The sequence below is a fragment of the Pteropus vampyrus genome, unplaced genomic scaffold (assembly GCF_000151845.1).
Source record: "Pteropus vampyrus isolate Shadow unplaced genomic scaffold, Pvam_2.0 Scaffold14, whole genome shotgun sequence".
Classification (NCBI taxonomy): domain Eukaryota; kingdom Metazoa; phylum Chordata; class Mammalia; order Chiroptera; family Pteropodidae; genus Pteropus; species Pteropus vampyrus.
Window position 1 is genome coordinate 8290732 of NW_011888795.1, and position 9830 is coordinate 8300561.

The following is a 9830-nucleotide window of genomic DNA, read 5'->3' on the forward strand; positions in this document are numbered from 1 at the left end:
AACTATGGTATATATATATACAATGGAATACCATACGGATGTAAAAAGAAACAAAGACTACATTTATGTATCTCTATAGAGTGATATCTTGGACGTATCAGTAAATGAAAAAAAGCAATCCAAAAAAGTGTTTGGTATACTAGAGGGGTGGAAAAGCTAGAGGAAACAGGAGCAGAAGCTAAAACTTTCTGATATCTTGTTCAATACATTTCACTTTGGAATCAGGTAAACATTTTATATAATCATAAAATATGTAATTTAAAAAGACAATCCCTAAAAATCAAAATCAAAATGAAATAAATATACCTACCTATATATTGAGTTGGTGGCATAATCATACAGATATGCATCATTTCAAATGAGTTCAAAATGCTGAAATTTAACTGTATATTCATACAGTTAAGGATGAATAACTGAAAAAAAACCTTAAACTGTTTTCATTAATTATAATGTTTCTGTTAGTGCCAGTATTGTTATTCTAAGAGTGTGGTGTGTGCATTGTGGCATAAAGCAAAGAGTGATTATGTTGGTTTTTCAGGGTGAGGAAAAAAAGTAGAGATAGACTAAGATAGATGAAGTTAAGTAAAAATCTTGTAATATTGAATTTGAATTGAAATATCACTATAAACTCATGATGTATTTTATCATTAAAAAAAAAAAAAGTATTTCCTAGCTATGTTTATTGAAAAGGCTTAGAAACAAGGCCCAATCAAGCAACAGTGAGCATCCTACCCAGACTGTAGTATCCAAAATTCAATTCATACACAAAGAAACTAGAGTTCTTCAGAGAAGTGATTGATTCCATTTCTGGAGCAGAAAATATGTAAATTGAGCCTGAAACATGTCAAAAAATAAGAAAGCCATTAAAGACTCCTGAGGGTTTGTTAAAATAGCCCATGAACCAATGTGAAGAGGCATCCATTGCCTAAAAGTGTCCATAAGAATAATGCAATTATTTAAAATATCTGAAATATGTTCACAAGTTTACAATGATCCTTAAAGAAAACAACAAAACTTATTAGTCACTTTTGGGAGATGCTAGGGAACCAAATCATTATTTTGAACTCTGGTAATTAAAAAGTGGGGAAAGCAAGCATTTATCCCGTGTTTCTGATATAAATTGTACCTCAGAGTAAACAAAGAATTGATAAGATGTTTCTCTTTATAGAAATATTCCAGCTAATAAATGAAGAAGAATGATGTAAAACTGCCATTTTGCAAACAACAATGAAACAATGGATCTCAGTACTGATTACCAATGACTGCTAATATCACATAAAGAGAGACAACCAGACATTATATACCTCCTAATAGAAACATACAACTGTTTACATATCGACTCTTCCCCCTAAAAAAATCAAACCTCAAACCGATCAAGCCTCCAGATCTAACCACCAATTTATAGTAAATAAAGGGACAGAGGAACATGGTAAGCAACACTACGGGGAGACAATCAGCAAAATCCAAACTCCAGACATTGGAAAACTCTGCAGGATAAATGAATTGTTAGGGGGAAAAAAAATGGAACAGGGGAGGGCTATCAGTAAGGGTTCCAACAGGGAAAGCAGAACTACTTTGGATGATACCAGGGATTTATTATAGGACTTAGATCTGACATAACTGGGAGAGCTGGTTAAGCAATCCATGGAATCAGTTGCCCCTGCATCTGGTGCTGGGCCTGAAGTCATGGAGACTGACAATTGGAAAGAGTAGGAACAAACTGAAAGACATGTTGGTCTCTCTGATGAGCCTCTAACTTTGATGATGTGGATGATCTACAGAAAAACTCGTGCACTTCTTAACAGAGCTGTACATAATCCTGGTCCATTAATCGTGTCCAGCAGCTAAACTTGAACTTGCCTCCATATTTTTCATTTCATCATTTTTACCAGTAAGTAATCAATTTAAAGCATTTTGTACAGTTCAGTGAATGTCACAATTAATGTGACAATGTTACAATTGTCACAAACTCAAAATACATTGTATTGATAATAATGCCTTTCCTGAAAAACTCACATACACTCCAAAGATTCAAGAGCATAAACTTGATCTTTTAGGGCAGCATTTCAGAACCAACTCAGCTGTCTGTTTTTCATAATTTTTAAATGAGATTTATTATTGAATGTCTTCTCATGATTCATGCTCAGCTTTCTTTTATTCACCCAACAACATATCAAGCCCTAACCTTATGTCAGGCACTGTGTTAAGCACTGAAAAGATGAGAAACAAGAAAGATATGATTCCTACCTTCATATAGCTGACTGTCTCAAAAGAAAGAAAACAAACAATCGCACAAAGAATGCTGCAATACTTTTCTATTCAGCTACATTTTTATTTTCATGATGATTTCCACATTGTTAGCCTTCTCTAGTTCCCTGTATTGTTTGCACTTGACTCTTTCTAGTCTATGTTCTAAGTCTTTTTGTTTTTCTTGCATTGTTTTTTGTTTTGTTTGTGTAAATACTTTGAGATTTAGGTTTCTAGGATGGTGTTTCCTCTCAATTACTTATTTGCTCAGTGACATCCATTCATATTTTTATTATTTTTCTTGATGTCTTTGACTCATTTATTCATAGCCCAAATATTAAAGGCCTGTTTGTTTCAGGTACTATGCTGGGCAGATGGACATAGAGCTTGGACAGAGTTTCCACCTGAGGCAGGAAATGCACTTTAGTGAAGGAGTAGAGACACTGATGTCAAGTAAACTGCACCTAGAATGGTAACTTCGCCTCTTACTAGTTGGGGCCTTACTTGATAAATTACATAGTCACTTGATAAATTACATAGTCCCTTGACCTCTTTTCCTCCTGAGGACGAGAGTATTACTCACATAACTAAGATAGTGCCTGGAACTTGGTAGAGCCTTAATACATGTTTACTCCCTTTAAATACAGAAATCAGTGAAAAATTAACAATTAAACCAACACTTCCAAAACAGTGTGAAAGGATTAACATAAATGTATATATGTATATATATGTACATTTGTGTGTGTGTGTGTATACGTGTGTGTGTATGAGATGCTTTGTGAACGAAGAAGTGCCACCTATCCTAGGCCGGCATCTTGAAAAGTTTCCCATAGAATAGTAGGAGAAAGGAGTACAAAAGCTGCTGGGGAGAATCTATGAAAAAATATATTCCATATTATGACTATTTTATATTTAGAAAAGTGAGAAAACTATTATTTTCTTAATTCAAACTACCAAAAGTAAATACAAAAGCATCCTCAATGGTAGGGATATTCAGAAGATAGATTATGTCAAAGGAGAATAATCAGAGTCTCGGGGAAAGGTCGGTATGAGATGTTTATACATTGAAGGATTCTGAGTGAGGGCATGACAAAGGCAGATTTGTTTTTCTAAAGCACCTGTAAATTCCTTCCACCGTCATGATTTCTTATTTAATGTCTAGGAAAGTGATAAGTGTGGAGTTATAGACCCTGGCCTGAGTCTTAGCTGGTATTGGTGCTCCTGCCATCGTACGTGCCCTTTCCCCATGCTGACTTTCTCTCTTAGAGATTTCAGTACTTACTGATTGCACTACTGGACCCAGATAGTTGTGCTGTTTTGAAGTTGATCTTATGGAATTGTTAACCTTTAAAATGTCATCGTTTTCTTTTTTGGGTGAGTGTATCTAGGAAGTTTCCAGTTCTGAGTTTACTGGGAGGCAGCAAAAGGAAGTAAAAAAGAAAATCTTAGGTTTGTAGTTTCAAGTACTTGCTTCTGTACCATGTTTTGCCTGACTCTGAACAAGTTACAAACTCTCTGATCTTCAGTCTCTTCACCTGAAACATGGCACTAATAATATTCACTGTGTAAAATTGTGTTGGAGATTATAGAAAATGTTTTCTATGTGCCTGAATCACACTCACAGTAGGTATTCAATAATAGTAAATGTTGCAGATGTTGTCAGTGCCCCACCTGTATGCCTTCCCCACTCATTGTTCCGTACAACCAACAGCTTCTCACTGCAAGCACCTGTGCCTCTCTGCCTGTGCACTTTCTCCAGCCACAGAAGCATAATCAATCCTTGCTTGGGGAAGCCTGGAAATGCCAAGAAGTTAATGCTCCCAGGAACAGACCTTTTAACCAATAATAAATGGGAGTTGGTAGATTAAAACTCCTTTCTTGTCCTCTGAAACAAAATGAAACCTACTCTACTTATTCTTTCACGGCTCCACAATAGATTGTGACTCAGTCTTCTCCAGTGGTAGCTTCACATTAAAGCACCTTGTATTGGCTTCTTTCCCTTCTTTCCCCACACACCTACTTGTGATCACCTCCCGTATAAACTGCTTGACTCAAATCCTTGTCTCATGATCTGCTTCTGGGGACCCCAACTGAAAACAGTAGTCGTTACTCATTCATTCAATAATTATTGAGGGCAGACAATATGTCAGGCACTGCTTCTTATTATCTGTTTCATTTCTTGTAAACCCCTATGCCCAGGGTTTCTGGTTTCTTGACTTTTTAAGAATTATATTATTAAAATTTTTTTTTTTAATGTAAGAAAGTCTTTCCATAATCTCACCAGTTTAGTACAAACATTGTTTTTATTTCTTCCCATTCCCTTCCATTCTTTATCCATGTGTACTTACATTTTACAGTTGCAGTTATAGATACAATCTAGTAGTCCAGGATTATTTTTTCCAACATCTCATGTTCCCTAGCCTTCAAAATTAAAGTGTTCAAAATTAACACTTTAATGGCTACATTATATTCCATGACTCCATTGTAGGATGTTGTGATGGTTAATTTTATGCGTCAACTTGACGGGTGCCCCCTGTGTGCTGCCGAACAGGCAATGGTGCTCAGAGTGAGCAGGTCCGTCACGGTGAAAATCCGCTTGCGAACCTGGCCCCTTTAAGAGGCTTCTGCCGCTACCATTGCCTCTGTCTCACTCAACCACTGGAGATCAGGCAGCCCCGTGTCCTCACCCCATCCCATTCTCTGCTGCGGCAGAGTGACCTCTTGGATTTCTCCCTAGTTGCATGGCTTGTTCATCTAGATCCCTGGCGATTTTTCCTTGCTGTTTGCTCCTTGTTTCCATCACAGCCTTGATTTGGTTGCCAGAGGGATGAACAGAGCCTCTATCATCTATGCCATTTTTGCCCCGCTCAGTTCTATTTTTTTTTTTTAACGACTACAGCACCTAGTATTCTTAGGTGGTCTCCCATCCAAGTACTAACCAGGCCTGACCATGCTTAGCTTCCAAGATTAGACGCGATCAGGCACGTTCAGGGTGGCATGGCTGTAGACTAATAAGTCTATTAAAACACACACTATTGCTTCTGCTTCTCTTGAGAACTCTTATATGGACATGTAGGTTTTTTATTTTTTTCCAGTTATGGCTTTCTACATAAAGTCTTTATGCCTATAATCTAGTCTTTTTGTTTTTAATTTTATTTATTTCAAATGAGCAATATGTAAACATTGTACAAATTGAAAAAATTTTCCTTCCTTCATAATGAAAATCGCTGTTATAAATTTCTCGTATACCCTTCAAAAAGTAGACTATGCCTATACCACACAATAGGCAGCATACTACCCACACTGTTCTGTGCTTTTTTTCATTCACCTTGGTCTTTTTTCAGGCTAGCATGTACTGCCTCAGTGCTTCTGACAGGCTTGTTCCCTCAGATCTTTTTGCTACTATTTTTTATGGCAATATCTCACCAGCAAAGGGATTCTCTCTCCCAAGCAGACAAACCAATATCTTCATTCTCCCCTCATTCATTCAGTCACACTTTTAGCCACTTGACAAATGTTTACTGAGCGTTTACTATGTGCTGAGCACTGTGCCGACTCATGGCACTGAATGGTGAACAAAACAGGCCACGTCCCTGCCCTCATGGAGCTCAGTCTAGGGAAACAGAAGCATTGAATCAGAAATTTCAGTTAAGCCAGGTGAGGGAAGTGATGAAGGACATTTGTGGTACAATGGACAGCCACACAGGAGGGAGATCCTGGCCTATAAAGGCTTTCTGAAGGAAGTGTCACCTTGCTGAGACTGAGAGAATGAGGAGGAGTTAGCCAGGTGAAAGGACTTGAGAAAGGTGTCCTTGGCAAATGATGAGAGAGAGATGGCAGGAGAGAGAGTGGAGGGAAAAAGAGAAAGCTTAATATACAGAAAATTTAGTGGGCTGGAGAAATGAGGCCAGCAAAGTTGGCAGTGCCAGGCCATGAAGGCCTCATGGATTTAGTCTTAGGGGCAAAGAAAAACCACTAAAGGGCCTGCTTTTTGGTAATTCCTTCAGTTTTAAATTTATCTGTTCATCCTTTTCTGTCTTTTAGATATTTAAATACTTTTTGTTGACTTTTTTTTACTGTTTTCTGCATTACTTTTTGTGTTTGTTCTAGGGATTAGAGTAGGCATACTTAACTTTTAACAGTATAATTTAGAGTTCATGTTGTATATCTTTATGTAAAAGGTAGAACCTTAAAACCACACAGGTCCATTTACCTACCCACTCCACCATCCTTAACGCTATACTTGTCATATATATATAAAACTTCTGTATACATTATAAATACTGCTAGAAATTGTTATAATTTAGTTTTTAAACAGTCTTATTTATGTTAAATTAAGAGGAGAAAAATAATCTTTTATACTTATGAAAATATTTATCATTTCTAATGCTCTTCATTCCTTCCTAAAGATGAGTTTTCATTTCAGTATCATTTTCTTTCAGCCTGAAGAACTTCCTTTAGCATTTCTAGTAGTGTAGCTCTACTGGTAAAAATAATTATCCTAGTTTTTAAAACATTTTAAAAAAACTTTTTAAAAATTAAGTTTATTAGGGTAACAGTGGTTAATATAATCATATAATTTTCAGGTGTACATTATAATTTGATATCTGTATATTCTATTGTGTGTTTAGCACCCGAAGTCTAGTTTCCTTCAGCTACCATGTATTTGATCCCCTTTACCCACTTCACACTCCCCCTACTTCCCTATATTTGATTCCCTTTACCCTGTCTACCTCCCCTCTCCTCCCACACACCCTACCCCGTGGTAACCACTAGTCTATAGTCCATGTCCATGAGTCTCTGTTTGTTTGTCCTGTTCATTTGTTGCTTTTAGGTTTATATCCCACATTCCCACATATAAATGATATCATGTGATTTTCAACTTTTTCTGTCTGGCTAATTTCACTTAGCATGATTATCTCAAGGTTCATCTATGTTTCACAAATGGCAGTATCTCATCCTTTCTTATGGTTGAGTAATATTTCATTGTATATATGTACCACAGCTTTAGCCAGTCATCTATTGTAGTACACTTCAGTTGCTTTCATGTCCTGGCCACTGTGAATAATGCTGCTCTGAACAGCAGTGTGCAAATATCTTTTCGGATATGGGTTTTCAAGTCTTTGTAGTAAATACTCAGTAGAGGGATTGCTGGATCATATGGTAGCTCAATTCTTAGTTTTTTTGAGGAAACTCCATACTGTTTTTCATAGTGGCTGTATCAATTTGCAGTCCCATCAGCAGTGTATGAGGATACATTTTTCTCCGCATCCTCTCCAGCATTTGTTATTACTTGTCCTGTTGATTATAGCTATTCTAACAGGTGTGAGATGGTATCTCATTGTGGTTTTGATTTGCATTTCCCTAAAGCTAGCGATGTTGAGCATCTTTTCAAATATTTCTTGGCCATTTGTATGTCCTCTAGGGAGAAATGTCTGTTCAGGTCCTCTGCCCATTTTTTGATTGGATCGTTTGTGCTTTTTTGTTGTTATTGAGTCACATGAGTTTTTTTGTATATTTTGGATACTAGGCCCTTATCGGAGGCGTTGCTTGCAAATATATTTTCCCATTCAGATGGTTGTCTCTTTACCTTGTTGACAATTTCTTTTGCTGAGCAGAAGCTTTTTAGTTTGATGTAGTCACATTCATTTATTTTAGCTTTTACTTCCCTTGCTTTTGAAGTCAAATTCATAAAATCCTCTTTAAGTCCAAAGTCCTTGAGTTTAGTTCCTATGTTTTCTTCTATGCATTTTTTAGTTTTTTTTTTTTTTTTTTAAATCTGGAAAAGTCATCCTTTCATTTTTATTATTAAAGGATATTTTTTGCTGGATATATAATTCTGAGTTGGCAATTTTTTTTTTATAAAAAAGTTGTTTCCACTATGAACAATAATACACCAACAAATTAGATAACCTAGAATAAATGAATAAATTCCTAGATGCACACAACCTACCAGCACTGAAGCAACAGAAATTCTGAACGGACTGATTACTAATAAAGAGATTGCTCAGAAATCAAAAACATTTCAACAAATAAAAGTTCAGGACCAGATGGCTTCACTGACAAATTCTGCCAAAGATTTAAAGAATTAATATCAATCTTTGTCAAACTCTTCCAAAAAAAGAGGAGAAAAGAACACTTTCAAACTCATTTTATGAGGTTAGCATTACCCTGATACCAAAACTAGACAAAGACACTATAAAAAACAAAATTACAGACCAATATCCCTGATAAACATAGACACAAAAATTTTCAACAAAACATTAGCAAAATAAATTCAACAATAATTAAAGGATCATATACCACGGTCAACCGGGATTGACCCTTGGGATACAAGGATGGCTCGACATTCACAAATCAAAAAATGTGATACATCACATTAACAAAATGAAGGATAAAAATCATATAATCATCTCAATAAATGCAGAAAAAGCATCTGACAAAATTCAAAATCCATTTTTGATGAAAACTCTTTATATGGTATGATTCCCATTATATGATAAAAAAGTGGGTACAGAGGAAATGTATTCCAACATAATAAAGGCAATATATAACAAGCCAACAGCTAATGTCATACTCAGTGGTCAAAACTAAAAGCTTTTCCTCTAAGATCAGGAACAAGACAAGGATGCCTATTCTTACCACTTTTATTAAACATAGTACTAGTCAGAGCAATTGGGCAAGAAAACAAAGTAAAAGGAAGTAAATTGGAAAAAAAGAAGTAAAATGGTCTCTACATTCAGATGACATGATATAGAAACTCTAAGGACTCCACCAAAAAACTGTTAGAACTAATGAACAGATTCAGCAAAGTTGCAGGATACAAAATCAATATACAGAAATCAGTTATATTTCTATACACTAATAATGAACTACCAGAAAGAGAAATTAAGAAAATAATTCCATTAATAAAATTGCATCAGAAAGAGTAAAATACCTAGGAATAAATTTGATGAAGGAGGTAAAGATTCTATACACTGAAAACTATAAAATACTGATGAAAGAAATTGAAGAAGACACAAATAAATGGAAAGATATTTCACTCTCATGAATTGGAGGAATTAATATTGTTAAAATGTCTATACTACCCAAATTGATCTACAGATTTCATGCAATCCCTATCAAAATTCCAATAGTATTTGTCACAGAAATAGAATAAACAATTCTAAATTTTGTATGGAAGCACAAAAGACCCCAAACAGCCAAAGCAATATTAAAAACAAAGCTGAGGCATCACATTCCTGATTTCAAATTATATTACAAAGCTATAGTAATCAGAATAGTATGGTATTGGCATAAAACAGACCCATAGATCAATAGAAACAGAATAGAGAGCAAAGAAATAGACCCATCCATGTATATTCAATTAATGTATAACAAAGGAGCCAAGAATACACATTGGAAAATGGAAAACCTCTTCAATAAATAGTAGTAGGAAAACTGGACAGCTACATGCAAAAGAATGAAACTAGACCCCTATCTTACACCATACACAAAAATCAACTTGAAATTTGTTAAAGACCTGAACCATAAAACTCCTATAAGAAAACATAGGAGGTAAGTTCCTTGATGTTGATCTTTGA

At 35.5% G+C, this 9830-nt stretch overlaps 1 pseudogene; it reads right to left on the bottom strand.

Annotated features, from left to right (window-relative positions):
• Positions 1 to 5137: 5137 nt before the first annotated feature.
• Positions 5138 to 5256, bottom strand: LOC111734248 (annotated as a pseudogene).
• Between the last annotated feature and the right edge of the window lie 4574 nt (positions 5257 to 9830).